The 14627-nt window shown below is 40.8% G+C and overlaps 1 long non-coding RNA gene across 3 annotated transcripts in view; it reads right to left on the bottom strand.

The window, feature by feature from the left end:
* LOC109444323 (uncharacterized) overlaps window positions 1–14627 on the bottom strand; it is a 65594-nt gene that overhangs the window by 15580 nt on the left and 35387 nt on the right. For all 3 annotated transcript variants that reach the window (XR_016020873.1, XR_012494690.2, XR_012494693.2), the window contains exons 4-7: window positions 14188–14238; window positions 4229–4351; window positions 1353–1467; window positions 792–1269 (exon numbers count right to left, since the gene is read on the bottom strand). This is a non-coding gene — a long non-coding RNA (uncharacterized LOC109444323). The remainder of the gene's footprint in view (window positions 1–791; window positions 1270–1352; window positions 1468–4228; window positions 4352–14187; window positions 14239–14627) is intronic.

The following is a 14627-nucleotide window of genomic DNA, read 5'->3' as shown; positions in this document are numbered from 1 at the left end:
TTGCCATGGGAACAGTATGGGGTCCCAGGATAGTAGCACATTAGGAGCATCTTTTATTTTAAGACCATGCTGCAGTTACCATCCAGAAACTCTCCAGAGCTATGACCCAGACTCTTCAAATTAAAAAATAATTCTTAAAACCAAAGTGCATGGTTTGGTTCCAGATATTGTTTTACAGGAAAGAAAATCTAACAAGAAAAACTTTTTTTCAAAATTCTTAGAAAAATGTACTTCTCTTACTACCCATGGACCAATATGACCTTCAGTCCATGTCCATTGTATAATGATAATTAACTTCTGGGACATGGATTCTGTGCCCAATGGCAAGGAGGAGGGGACATGTGTTTAATGTTTTCATGTGACAAACCTATTCTCTGCCTGCATTAGCACAGGTAGAGAATTCCCAGTTCCAGAATAGGGGGAACCTAAGGGTTAGCTAAAATGAGACCCAGGCAGGGTTGCCCTTTTCTTTTTCACTTTACCACCCCGCCCGTGGGCTCATTCACTCCCAACTCACCACTGGGCCTCTGGGCTGCTCCTGAGGCCTCAACATTTTTCTTTCAACTGAACTGACATCTTTTTCCTGAAAACATTCATCTGCTGGCCCTGATGTTTCCTCTAGCATCACCCACAGCACATCTAATTCCTCTCCCACATGGCAGCTCTTTCCATATCTAAAGATATAGGCCTATCATTCAGGGGGTCCTATTCTGTAGGGTGACCATCCCAGCTCCTTAACCCTTTCCTGGATAACAGCTCTGAGTTTCCACAAGAAGCTTCTCTCTACTCACTTTTCATTTTGTTCATCTCTCTTACATTGGTCGGGAATCTTTTGATAGCAGGCAATAGAAATCCAATTCAAATCAAAGTAAGACTAAAAACAAATAATGAGGAAGGAGTTGAGAATTGATTGGCTCAGGAAGCTGAAAATTCCAGGAAATGAATCTTTGCCTTCAGGCATGGCTGGATCCAAGAGCCCAAACAATGTTATTAGGACTCAGTTTCATTTTTTCCATTTCTTAACTCTGCTTGTCTTCGTTCTCAAACGGAAGCTTTCAGTGCTCTAGGCGAACCTTCTCCCAGTTTTGCAGTCTCAGTGGAATGGCTGTATTTCTTTCCCCATGGTTGCAACAAAAGTTCCACGCCTGGGTCTCAATGGTAGGCTGGGGTTGCTTGTGTTTCCTTGAAGCCAGAGGTTAAGATGGATCCCTCAGAACCACATAGATTTGAGAATGGGTGAAGGAGCGTTCCCAAAGGAAAATCCCGCTGCTATTATCAGAAAAAGTAGGGTAAATGTTGGGCAGTACAAAAAAGAAAAAAAAGAAAACAGATATCCATTCCATCACTCTTACCCTCTCAGCTGCATGGGTTTCATTGTCTTATCTTTCTATGCCCCAGAGTGCTCAGCACAGTGGAAGCTAAAAATTGCTTGCTGAGTGGACAAGTCATGCTCAGAGAAGGACAGCTCTGCAAAAAAAGGGAAATTACCTCAACAGGAGGCAAGTTACTCAACAAACATTAATTGAATGTTTACTCTGTGCCCAGGCACTGCTCTAGATTGTGGACAAAAAGAGGTTTTATAATAAATCATAAATTCCTAACTGGGCAGGTACTCTTTCGTCATCACGCCCCAGGCCTATAACTTCTTTAGTGGAAGGTTTTGAGCCAGCCCTGTCCATTGTTCTTGTGCATCTAGGTTAGCACACCTTTGGAATACCAGAGTAATACCCCTCGAAGGAATGACCACCCTTAAGAGAGCACATAATCCTGTAATCCAATCCCCGCCTTGCTTTCTCCCACCCTCATGTAATCTTCCTTAAATCCCCTCCTTAATTCCAAATGCATAAAAGAAACTACAAAGCTGTTATTCTCCAGAGCAGGGGTGTCCAAACTTTTTTCAACGTTTTTCACCAAGGGCCATATGCAGTAAAATACACAAAGAGCCGGACCACTCACTCGAGGTGAAGTACATATTGCCTCACCTGGTTTATTTAAGTAAACTAAATATATTTTTGGAATTTGCTGCGGGCCAATTAACAATGGATTGCGGGCCGCAGTTGGCCCACGGGCCGCAGTTTGGATACCCCTGTTCCAGAGCATTGGAGATCTTGCTTCCTGGCATATGTTGTTGGTTTGGCTCAAATAAACTCTTATAAATATTCTCTACAGGTTTAGACTTTCTTACATGGAGAAAATGAAGGAACAAAACAGACACATTTCTTGCCCTCAAGGACCTTACCTTCTAGTGGAGGTTAGGGAGCATGTTTGTGTGTTGGGGGGAGATAATAATGATAGTAAGAAAATTAACAAATAAGTATATAAAATGACAGGTGATATGAAATTCTGACATGTTACAACATGGATAAACCTTGAGGACATTGTCTTAAGTGAAATAAGCCAATCACAATAGGGCAGTGACTCTATGATTCCGCTTCCATGAGGTACCGAAAGTAATCAAGTTCATAAAGACAGAAAGTAGAACGGTGGTTAGCAGGGGTTAGGGGGAGAAGGAATGGGGAGTTAGTGTTTAATGGGTGCAGAGTTTCAACTGGGGGAAGATGCAATAGTTCTAGAGATGGATGGTGATGATGGTTGCACAACCATGTGAATGTGCTTAATGCCACCGAACTGTAGACTTTAAAATGGTAAGTTTCATGTTATGCACATTTTTACCACAATAAAAAAGGGCAGGTGATAATAAATGCTATAAAGAAACAAAAGCAGGAAAGGGGGACTAGGAAATGCCGTAGAGAAGAGAGGAAATGTTATTTAAGAAAAGGTCTTTCTGATTGGCTGACATTGAAGCAGAGTCCTGAGCAAGGCAGAGGGGTGGTCCATTGACTATGGGGGAGCGGGAAGAATGTGCCAGGCAGACGCAACAGTAAATGTCGTGGCCCTGAGGCAGCAGTGATGTTCTTGGTGAGAACAGTGAAGAGGCTAGTGGGGCGTTGAGGTCCAGGGGCAGCCGCGGCCAGATTTCGCAGGGCCATGAAGGCCACAATAAGAGCTTTGGGATTTACTTTAAGGAGTCGGGAAGCCTTGGGAAGTCTTGAATAGCATAATATTACTCATCTACCCCCCTTTTTTAAAACGTCAAACATATGTAAATGTAGGGAAAGTAGGGTAAAGCATATTTACCACCTGGATTTAACAATTATTAACATTTTGCCATGTTTGTTTCATCTTTTTTCTTTTGCTGAGTTTTTTAAAGCAAATTTTCAGACATCATAATTAAATATACAACTATAGAAAATATACAAATATAGAAATATACAAATAAATATACAACTCTAGAAGATAAAGACATTTCCTACATAATCATGATACCATGTTCATTACTAACAACATTAATGGTTCTTTCATAGCTATATTCACATTTCGCCAATTGTCCCCAAATGTCTTTCTACAGTTGGTTTGTTTAACTCAGGATCACGCGTTGCAATTTTCAGTATGTCTCCTAAAAATTTTAAATCTAGGACAGTCTCTCCCCTCAGTTCCCGCTCCCCTTTTGATCATGCTTTGCCTCTCAGAGGTTAGGGCCGGGTCCTATGGAATGCCTACATTCTGGTGCCCTGCTCACGTGTGGATAACACACTGTAAAGGGACAAGGGTGGAAGTCAAGAGACTAGTTAGGGGGCACTGTAATAGGAGCAAACCCTAAACCCACAGGGCCAAGAGTATGAGAATGAAAACAATATGGGAAAAGAGTTGTCATCATGTTGGGAGAATGAAAAGCTGATAGATCCAGTTTGTCTTAGAGTAGAAGCAGCTGACTTTTAAGAGCCTGTACATTGGTGATACCATGGGAAGCAAGCCCGTTCACTCTGCAGAAACCCAGAAAGGCTCGGTGACTGGGGACACCAGGCAATGCAGAAAGTGAATAGGAGGCTAAAAACAAGAAGCTTAGTTGATAATGGGGTTTCCTCCCCCAAATATTCTCCCCACTCTATCACCAGTTGACAACCCTCTTTATTATTACCAGCATTGGGGTTCTTGGGTTTCCTAAGACAGCAATCGAGAGGAAACCCCAGAAAAATTTCCAGACAATTTTATTAAGCTTATGCTCCAGCACAAGGGAAGCGGCACAGAGAAGAGGAAGGTCCTCTGAACTGACTTGGGGGCTGGCTCCGCATGGCTGCTTTTATAACCTGGAGACAAAGTGGGCTTACATGAAAAGGCGTGCTTTTTGAAAGTGGTGGGCTTTTTGAAAAAGGTAGGCTTTCTTTACCAGCTATGTTCATGTCTGCGCTGTGTGGTCAAGATGGCAGACTGCTCATTATCACAACCCCAGGAAGGTCATATAGCCGTCAAACCTGGATCCACTGCGCATGTGGAACAGTGGTTTCAACATCTGTAAGGAAGTAAATGGTTAGAAGGGAGATAATGATCAGCAATTTCTGCATTTTTGTGTGAGGGGTGACGGGATGGTGCGTTCTTGTGGTCAGCTTACCTCCTGGCCATCTGGCATTCCTTCAGCATGGGCCCAAGTCCCTATGCTGTCTCCTTACGAATACAGACCTTCCATAAACCTTTTCAGCGTCTCATTCTTTAATAAGAATAGACAAAGATTACCAGTAAGTTGAAGAACGTCTTCAACAGTGAGGACAGAATAAAACAAACAGAAAATAACAACTTGGAGAAAACAAGGACAGTGCAGGGAACAGAATAGAAATTACAAATAAAAAAGTCCCATCCATACTTAACATCATCAGGAGAGTCAGAGAAGACACTGTGAACATGTAAAAAGAACACAGTGCTATAAAAAGCAACAGAGAGAACAAGATAGAGCTTTGAGAAATCAAAAATATGGGAGCCAGAATAAAAATAATTTAGACAGAAGGGTTGGAAGATATAGTCTAGGAAATTACTCCAAGTAGATAAAAAATATGAAGGGGCAGAAAATAGAGAAAAAAAATTTAATCGAGGGATCAATCCAAAAGGTCTAAAAGCCAATGAACTGGCATTTCAGAAAGAAAGATCAGAGGAAATGGAGGGGAGGAAATTTTGAAAGAAATAAAGATTACAATGAAATTTCTCAGAACTGAAGGACATGAATATCCAAACTGAAAGGGTCCCCTAGGCGCCTGCCACATGACTAGAAATTGAACCTCACCAAGGCACACCATATTGAAATTTCAGAACATTAGGAACAAAAAGCACAAAAACTTTTAGAGAAGACAAAACAGATTGTATACAAAGAACTAAGAATCAAACATATGTCAGACTTCTAACCTGTTAGAAGAATATTGAGAAAAAAATGATTTGCAGTCTAGAATTCTACACCCGGCAAAGCTATCATTTAAGAATAACAGTATATTAAAGCTATTTTCAGATATACCAAATTTCAAAATTTTACTTCCCATGTACTCTTTCTCAGGAAATTATTAGAGGATATCCTCCAGCAAAATGAGGAAGACAGAGAAGACATGGGATCTGGGAAAAAGAGATCTAAGACTTTTAGAAAAGAGATGGATTTCTCCTTTCTTCCTAAGAAAGGAGGTCCTAGGATACGAGCTGAGCCCAAGCCCACAGAGTACCCAGTCCACATTGGAGCATGAGGCTGGGGGGCTCTAGGAGAGAGCCTCCAGTAAAACAATGGCACTAAGAGGAAAAAAAAAAAAAAAAAAAGGCACTGAAACACTATCTGTTTAACCTTGTACAAAATTGTGTGAGAGAGGCTGTTTGAGGTCAAAGAAACTATGCAAAAGAAAAAAAGAATGAGTTATCAACTCCAGATAAAAACAAAAGCTGTATGAGAAAGGAAATGTCACATGGTATACTACTTGACTTAGCAGAGAACAGTATTTACTCAGTCATAATAATGCAAACATCGAATATTGATTTAACTGACAACGTAACCCTATTAGGATGACTTAGGAGGATAAACAACTGCAGAGAGGGAAGCTGTTTAAGAAAGGTAAATTTTTATCTAGCATAATGGAAAATTAATGGGTAATACCTAAAATTACAAATTAAGGAAATTAAGAAACAGGAGTTTAAACAATTAGAACAGGTGTCAACAGACAATATCCCACAGGCCAAATCTGTTCTTGAAAATAAATCTGCTTTTGTAATAAAGTTGTATTAGGACATGTCCACTCCCATTCATTTACCTTTGGCCTTTGGTGGTTTTCTAGCCACAAGTTGAGTAGAGTATTGCAACAAGGGCTGCATGGCCCATGAAGCTGAAAATATTTACTATGTGGCCCTTTACAGAAAAAGTTTGCCCTTTTACAGAAAAACTAAAGCCCTGATTTATTAGAATGGAGATAAACACATAAAGAAGTAGTGAAAAGAGTTAAAAGTGGTTGTTCTGGGATGCTGTCTTTTTGCTATAAGCCTCTGAATGCTATTGACTTTTTAAATTATGTGCATTACTACTTTCGATAAAAATTTAAACTTGTTGTTTATAAGGAGTTGTCCTGATGCCCCTGGAGGGACAGAGAAGGAGGCATGGGGCTGACACCAGGGTTCATGTCTGAGCCTTGCCCTGCTGTCTCCTGCTCGTTGCCAGCTGTCTACCATCCCATCTAAATGGGGCTGAGTGAGTCAGAGCTGCCTGGCCAGAGTTTCACAGGCACTGGACACAGGACTGTAGATATCAGACTTGGCAGGGACCGTTCCGGGCCAGCCTCCTGCCTTAAGCCATCACTCAGTATTGCCAATATCATCGATGAGTGGCAGTATAATAGCTCAGTGGTTGAAGTGGCTATGAGCTCTAATGGGAAAGTGCTTGGATTCATAAACTTCAGGCTCTCCCCCTAATTAGCTACGATGTGGGCAAGTTATTTAATTCCTCAGTGTTGTCATTGATAAATGGGCTAATAATGCCTCCTTATAGCGTTGTGGTGAGTTTAATTCAAAATACATGTGAAAACACATAGCACAGTGGCAGGCACATATAAGCCTAATGGATGTTAGCTATTAGTATTGCCATTCTCACATATGATACAAGTGAGAGCTAGAGTAGGGAAAGTGGCAGGCACAATGTCACAGAGCAATTAGAGACAGAACTAGGACGAGTGCCTGGGACTCTTCTGTCTCCATGCAATACTCTCTCCTTGCACCACCCCAACACGTTTACAGATGCATAAAGCATCTCTAGCAAGGTATGAGTACACAAGAAAGGAACCATCGTGGTTACCTGTGGGCAGGTGGAGACTGGGAGGAGGGGTACAGAGTGGAAGGGATACTTTATCTACGTTTAAATTTTCAGACCATGTGACTGTGTTAACACCACAAAACAAGAAACAAATAGATGGATTAATTAATTAAATGAGATGAATAATGCCTTTCTCATGGTAGAGATCAAATAAGATAACAGAAGTGAAAGTCTTTCAACACTAAAATGATATCTAGATTTAAATGGTTGTTATTAATAATCATGGTTACTTTTTTAGAAAAAGCAAACTTTGCTCTGGATTTGTGCAATAATCTGTAGGAAAGGGCATACATTTCAGGACGTTCATTAGCCAGGGTCTTCTCTCTGAAGACAGAATAGGTTTCCTCAGCCACAGGTGAAGCCATCTTGGAGTGCAGTGGAAATTTCCATCTTGGCACCTTGCAAATAAAAGGTCCCCTTCCCCCAAACTGGCTCTCCCAAGACCAATACTTTGTATCCAGGCCCCTAGTTGGACAACTCTTCTGGAAAACATGATTAAGGGTGCAAAAAAACTGGGGGTTTTATTGGGTATGACAGTGAGGGCCACAGTTCGTTTTTCAAGGGAGGGAACTAAGTCCCAGAAATAGCTGAGCCTGAGCTGGCAGGCGGCTGGCAAAGAGCAGGAGGCCCCAGGGCAACGCTCCCAGGCCATGTTGACTTTGGACAGGCTGCCTGAGCATTGTAAACAATTGCAGAAATGATTTCCTACCCTGGCAAATGTCTTGTTTGGACAAGGGGTCCCCCACCCCCACTTCTTTAAAAGGCAGTTTTATCATTTGTTTGCAAAAATGCTCAATCCCCTCTTTCTTTTCTTGTTCCCTCTGTAGCTCTGGTCTCCTCCAGAGCCAGATGAAAAATCTTTGTGTTTCTTTAATGTTAACCAAACCCCCACTCCTCCTTTTTTAAACTGTTCCAGGTCTGTTGGACAAATACTTCCCAGCAACAGGACTTACAAGGGTCTGTTAAGGATTTTTTAGACTGGAGTCTTTAGCCAGAGTAATTTAAAAAAAAATTTTTTTTTTCCTCTTTGTTTATTACAATTTAAGCTCCTAGCACAATAAAATCTGCACACAAGGATTGGGAAAGCAATAAAAATGCAACTCATAATGCCTTGGCCTGAACCAGCTAATGCTCCATCTAGACACTGATGTAAGAGATTTGGTCTCAACCACACCACCCTCCCACTCCCCACCCCCACCCCCTACACACAAGATGTCAGACTAGGAAACAGAATGGGTTTTCTATAAGGAAGAAAGCAAAGGACAGAATTTCGAGCTTTGTCCTGCTGCTGGCAAGGGTGGGGCTTCTGGGGCTGGGCGATGGGCTGCACATTCTGAAAATCAGCCAGAATCTTGAGCAGTGCAGAAAGAAGGAATACTCTGTTCTTGACCACCCAGGGACGAGGGCAACCACAGACCAGATGAGGAGCAAGATATGCTAACCTACATGCTTGCCTGTCACCTGGCGGCAACAGGGAGTGGGAGAGAGCAGGGAGAATAGGGAGGGGTGGAAATGAGGGATGGCGAAAGAGAAAGGAGACAGGAGGCAGGGGCCACGTGGAGGGAAGAGGAGGCAGGGGCTGCATTCCCACTGGAAACAGAAGCCACCCTTCAGCTGGGTAACTGAGGAGAGTTTATGAAGGGACTGTTGACAAAGTGTAGGCAAGAGGTGAGAAAAAACAAAAAGGGATGGTGTGTGCTGCACCCCAGTGCTAGCAACAGCAGGGAAACTGTTCCCATCCCCAGGCCAGAAGGGGCCTCCTCCAAACACATCACGAGAGAAGTAACATTCTTATTATTAATTCTGTCATCAGGGAAGCTATCACTCTATTTGAAGATATGATAAAAACCACCAAAATATGAATTCAAATTAAGAACTTACATAGGAAGAAACTGAGATATAAAAAGACTGTTGCTAAGCATTAAATCTATTTAAACATATAATTAAGTATATATAACTGTAATGATGTTTATCAGGAAAATAATACAATTGTCACAGTTATTTTGAAAAACAAACCTACATTTTTTTTTATTGTTGTTCATTGTTGATAATAGCTCATGGGGGAAAATACCAAAATTGTCATTATTAATAAAGGAGATGGAAGGAAATAGAAAGAAAAGAGATTGATGTTAGTTTGTTTCTTTTTATTATGGTAAAATATACATAACATAAAATTAACCATTTTAACCATTTTTAAATGTACAATTCCATAGCATTAAGTACATTCACATTATTGTACAATTATCATCACAATTCACCTCCAACATTTTTCATCTTCCCAACTGAAACTTTGTTCCCATTAAACACTAATTCTCCATTCCCTCTTCCCCCAGCCCCTGGCAATGACACTGTTTCTGTCTCTATATATTTGACTACTTTAGGAATCTCATGTAAGAGGAATCATACAGTATTTATCCTTTTGTGACTGGCTTCTTTCACTTAGAGTAATGTCTTCAAGGTTTACCCATGTTGTACCATGTGTCAGAATTTCCTTCATTTTTAAGGCTGAATAATAATCAAATCCCACATTTTGTTTATCCATTTATCTGTTGATAGATTCTTGGGTTGCTTCCATATTTTGGTGATTGTGAATAATGCTGCTATGAACATGGATGTACAAATCTCTCTTCAAGACCCTGCTTTCACTTCTCCTGGATATGTACCCAGAAGTGGAATTGCTGGGTCATATGACAATTCTTTAAGTTTTTTAAGAATTGCCATATTGTTTTCCACAGCAACTGCAAGGGAGATTGTTTTTAAATCACCAATGGCCTTATTTTTCTTAGGAGAGAGTAAATGATATTGTTTCTTTTCTGAAGATGATGAATTGAGAAATACTGGTTAAACATATTATTTAAAATTACAAAGGTAACCACCAATAGAACTAAGAAGTTTGATACCTTCCAAATTGTTGGGAAACAATATACAAAAGCAGAGCACACAAAAGCATAAAAGCAGAGAGCACAAAATGTGACAGAAGTAGACTAACCCTATCTGATATAGGGATGAATAAAACTAATATAAACTCATTTTTTAAAAGAAAATGAAAGCCAATTATATGTTATCAACAAGAAATATACCTCAAACAAAAGAACCAAAAAAGTTTGAAATTAAATGGAGGAACAAACATATTGCAGGCAAATATAAACAAAAAGTAGGAAAGAATTCTGTTAATAATAACAAGCTATATTCAAACTACTAAAAACAGGCCCAAAATGGCGTCACTTATGCTTAGCCCATGAAACCAAATTCAGACTTAATTCCTGATCTAATTTCAATTTCAACCCCTCCCAGAATACAATCTTAATCCACCAGTACGGAATTTTCTGGTCAACCATTAAGGTCATCTGTCACATGGGTCCTCTCAGTCCCCCATAGAAAGAAGAGTCAATTTACATAATAAACACACTTCCTCTTCTCATCCCCCAAAAAAAAGATGTCCCAGCCCCAAAATAATCCTTTTCCTTTCCCTAAATAGCTCCCTTGCCCCACCCTGCTTCCTATAAAATCCTTCCATTTTGCACAACTCCTTGGAGAGCTCTTCTAGTAGCTAGACAGGACGCCTGCCACGGATTCACGAATTGCTTGATAAAGCCAGTCAGGTCTTCAAATTTACTAGGTTGAATTTTGCTTTTTAACAAAGCTCAGAGACATTAACAGCATTGAAATATATAAAGTAAAAGTACAAAAATTTTAAGGATTAATTTACAGAATGCAATGCTGAAATAAATACAGAAATAAAATTGTATTAAGGTGCACTAACTCACCTCTCTTAGACTTTGACAAATCAGACAGAGAAAAAATAAGTTATGATTCTGAGATTTTGAGTAATATATTTAATAAGATTGATGATAGATAACTATCTGGCTAGACAGGTATAAAATATATATACGGGGGTGCCAAAAAAATGTATACACAGTTTAAGAAAGGAAAAAACTATTAAAATTGTAATACTCAATATATAACAAAAGATGAATACAAGTTATGTGTATACATTTTTTGGCACCCCAGTTTAAAAAATACACACACAGGGGCCGGCCCGGTGGCTCAGGTGGTTAGAGCTCCGTGCTCCTGGCTCCGGGGGCTGCCGGTTCGATTCCCACATGGGCCAGTGGGCTCTCAACCACAAGGTTGCCAGTTCAATTCCTCGAGTCCCGCAAGGGATGGTGGGCTCTGCCCCCTGCAACTAAGATTGAACACGGCACCTTGAGCTGAACTGCCTCCCGGATGGCTCAGTTGTTGGTTGGAGCGCGGGCTCTCAACCACAAGGTTGCCAGTTCAATTCCTCGACTCCCGCAAGGGATGGTGGGCTGTGCCCCCTGCAACTAGCAGCGGCGACTGGACCTGGGGCTGAGCTGCGCCCTCCACAGCTAGGACTGAGAGGACAACAACTTGAAGCTGAACGGAACCCCCCGCGGCTAAGATTGAAAGGACAACAATTTGACCATTGTTCCCCAATAAAGTCCTGTTCCCCTTCCCCAATAAAATCTTAAAAAAAAAAAAAAAATACACACACACACACACACATACACACACTGTGTCTCTGTCTCTCTCTCTCTATATATGTATATATCCTGACTATATCTTATTTGCAAGTCCCCATGAGACATCTAGAAAATTTGATAGTACAACAGGCCACAAAGAAAATGATTTACAAACAAATGAAAATAGAATCAATTGTATTCTCTGACTACAATTCACCATGTTGACAATAAAAAATAGAACACAAGTTAGAAAACAGTACCCTAAATACCTTCTGTGTCAAAAAGCAAATGAAAACAGTAACTGTAGAATATTTAGAAAACAAAGAAAACGCCACATATAAAGATCTATGACCTTGAAAACATTCTAAGTGATACATGATAGACACAAAAGGCCATATATCACATGATTCCATTTATATGAAATACCCAGAATAGGCAAATCCATAGAGACATAAAGCAGATTAGAGGTTGCCAGGGGCTGGGGGGAAAGAGAATGAATGGGGAATGACTGTTTAATGGATCTGAGGTTTGTTTGTTTTTTCTTTTGAGGTGCTGAAAATGTTCTGGAACTAGATAGTGGTGATGATTGTATAACAATGCCACTAAATTGTACACTTTAAAATGCTTTAAATGATAAATTTATTGTAATGTGTATTTAAGAACAAAGAAAAATATCTATGAAAGAAGGATTTATGTTTTCCTTAATGGTAGGCTGGATAATGCAGACCAAAATGAAGACAATCAGAAAACCTGGACAGAACATGAAAAATATCTGACTGGAGGATTGAAGATCTAACTAGGCAATGAAAAACTATAGGGCCAGAATTCAGAAAAAGGAAACTAGAGGGGTAAGCTCATTACTTAGTGCTGCTTTTCCCCACTGGGCATTTGATGAGTCCAGAAGAGGCAACTGAGAGGTTGAGAAGTTGAGCAGAGTATTTTTCCACTTCTTGGGGTTAGGGATAAAAACTGGAGTGTGTTCTGACACCAGCGGGTAGCCTACGATACAATTCTGGGGCCAACCACCTGGAATTGGCATCAGACTCCACAGGTTTCAAGGCACAGTCGGTTCCCAATAAGACTGTCCTCACTTCAGACACCAGCCACACTTTGAGGGCCCCCAGGCCACCTGCACTTCTGACCAACTGGCTACAAATTTGAGAGTTCTCATAAGTCCCTCAGGTTCAATTATTTCAATAGAAGGACATACAACTCAGGAAAGCACTACATTTATGATTGCAATTTCATTATAAAGGAGCAGCCAAATGAAGAGACACATAGGGCGAGGTCTGGCAAGATCCCAAACACAGAGCTTCCGTGCCCTCTCCCCATGCAATCAGGGCACATCACTCTCCTGGAACTTTGGTGTGTTCACCAACCAGGAAGTTCCACAGAGCTACAGTGTCTCCAGTTTTTGTTTGGGTTTCATGACGCAGGCGTGCCTGATTGAATCATTGATCATGTGACTCAACTCAATCTCCAGGCCCCATCCTCTCCCTGGAGGTTGAGAGATCAGGCTGATTATCTCAGGGCTCAAATCAGCCCCAGTCCTGAAGCCTAAAGCCTCACCCAGAGTGACCTCTTTAGCATAAACTCAGGTGTGATCCAAGAGGCTCCCGAATAATAAAGATCACTTGGGAGATTCTGAGGGTTTTATAAGCTCTGTTCTAGGAACCCAGGACAAAGACAGATTCTTTCTTATAAACACAGCCACTTCCTGGTCTTTGGCCATGGTTCCCTTATAACAAAATAATCTACCCTATCTGAGCATCTAAATTTGGAGGAACGTTTATATAACATATAGAGCAATAGTCCAACATGAATATGCCTAACATTTGGAGAAGCCAGTGTGGGATAAGGATAGAAGGATTTTAACTCAATTTCCTTATACATTTTATATTGTTTTTCGATACCCCTGGTCATTCACAGAAAGTGAAAGAATTCATGAGACTCAGAAAAGTAAGAAAGCAAGAAAAGGTTTATTGAAAGTTAGGCAACGAGGATGCCCATGGCCATGTCTATAGAAGAGGGCTACCCCACACTTCACGTTCGCTTTTCTTATATAGGAAAGTGTAGGTAATTTTCTTACAACAAGAGATGTGACTTACAAACTTAGGACATTTGACTGAGGTCATTTGACCGACATGTGCAGGTTATAAAACTGGTTTCTTTCTGTGCATGCTCTTACCCAGAATGCATACAGAAAAACCCACAGCAGGGCCAAGCCATAATGTTCATTTTATTCTAACTGTATTATGATGAGGCTGGAGTTCAGGCTAAGGGCAGGCTGCAGCAGTCTGTGCAGGCACCACATACCAGATAATTCTGGTTGGGATCTTATCTCCTTTCTAGGGGTGTTTCACAGAAAAATTTATCTCTAGGGGCTGATCCTGGGTGGTCCCTGGTGAGTGGACACAGGCCTCGGTGACGGGGCCGTGCAAAGTACTGATCAAATAACCTTTGTTAATCCCCCATGGGCTCATTTTTTGTTAACTCTTTTTCTGCCTCATCACATTTGACCATCACTATTAGTATTCTTACCTTGTCAACCATGCTGATGTTGTATCATTTTCACACTATGGTAGACATAGTCTGAAAAATAAGAGTGAAAAGATATTGGCACATTACCAGAGTCCCCTTCAGTTACTGATCACTTGTCTAGTCCATTATCATATCATATGACCAAAATGTGTCAAAGGACAAGGTCACTCAGCTTTGCAGGTTTCCATTCCATCTTGTCAGGTTCCAAAAGCAGCAGTGGTCTCAGATGTAAATGACTTCACCCTTTCAGGTATCTGGTATAACTGAGCTAAGAGACAGTATCATCTTTTGCTCTGAGCCTCTTTTGAGGTGGTAATGTAATACTGGATTTACCTCACTGAACTCATTCATTCATTCCTTTACCCTCTGCTACTATTCCTCTTTCTCTCCATTTATACCCAAAACTTTCCACCTTTGGAAGGGATGTTAGGTTGGGTCAC

This window comes from Rhinolophus sinicus, chromosome 3, assembly GCF_057876585.1.
Source record: "Rhinolophus sinicus isolate RSI-liver-muscle chromosome 3, RSI-T2T, whole genome shotgun sequence".
In the NCBI taxonomy this organism is placed as follows: Eukaryota; Metazoa; Chordata; class Mammalia; order Chiroptera; family Rhinolophidae; genus Rhinolophus; species Rhinolophus sinicus.
This window is presented reverse-complemented; position numbering and strand designations above follow the sequence as displayed.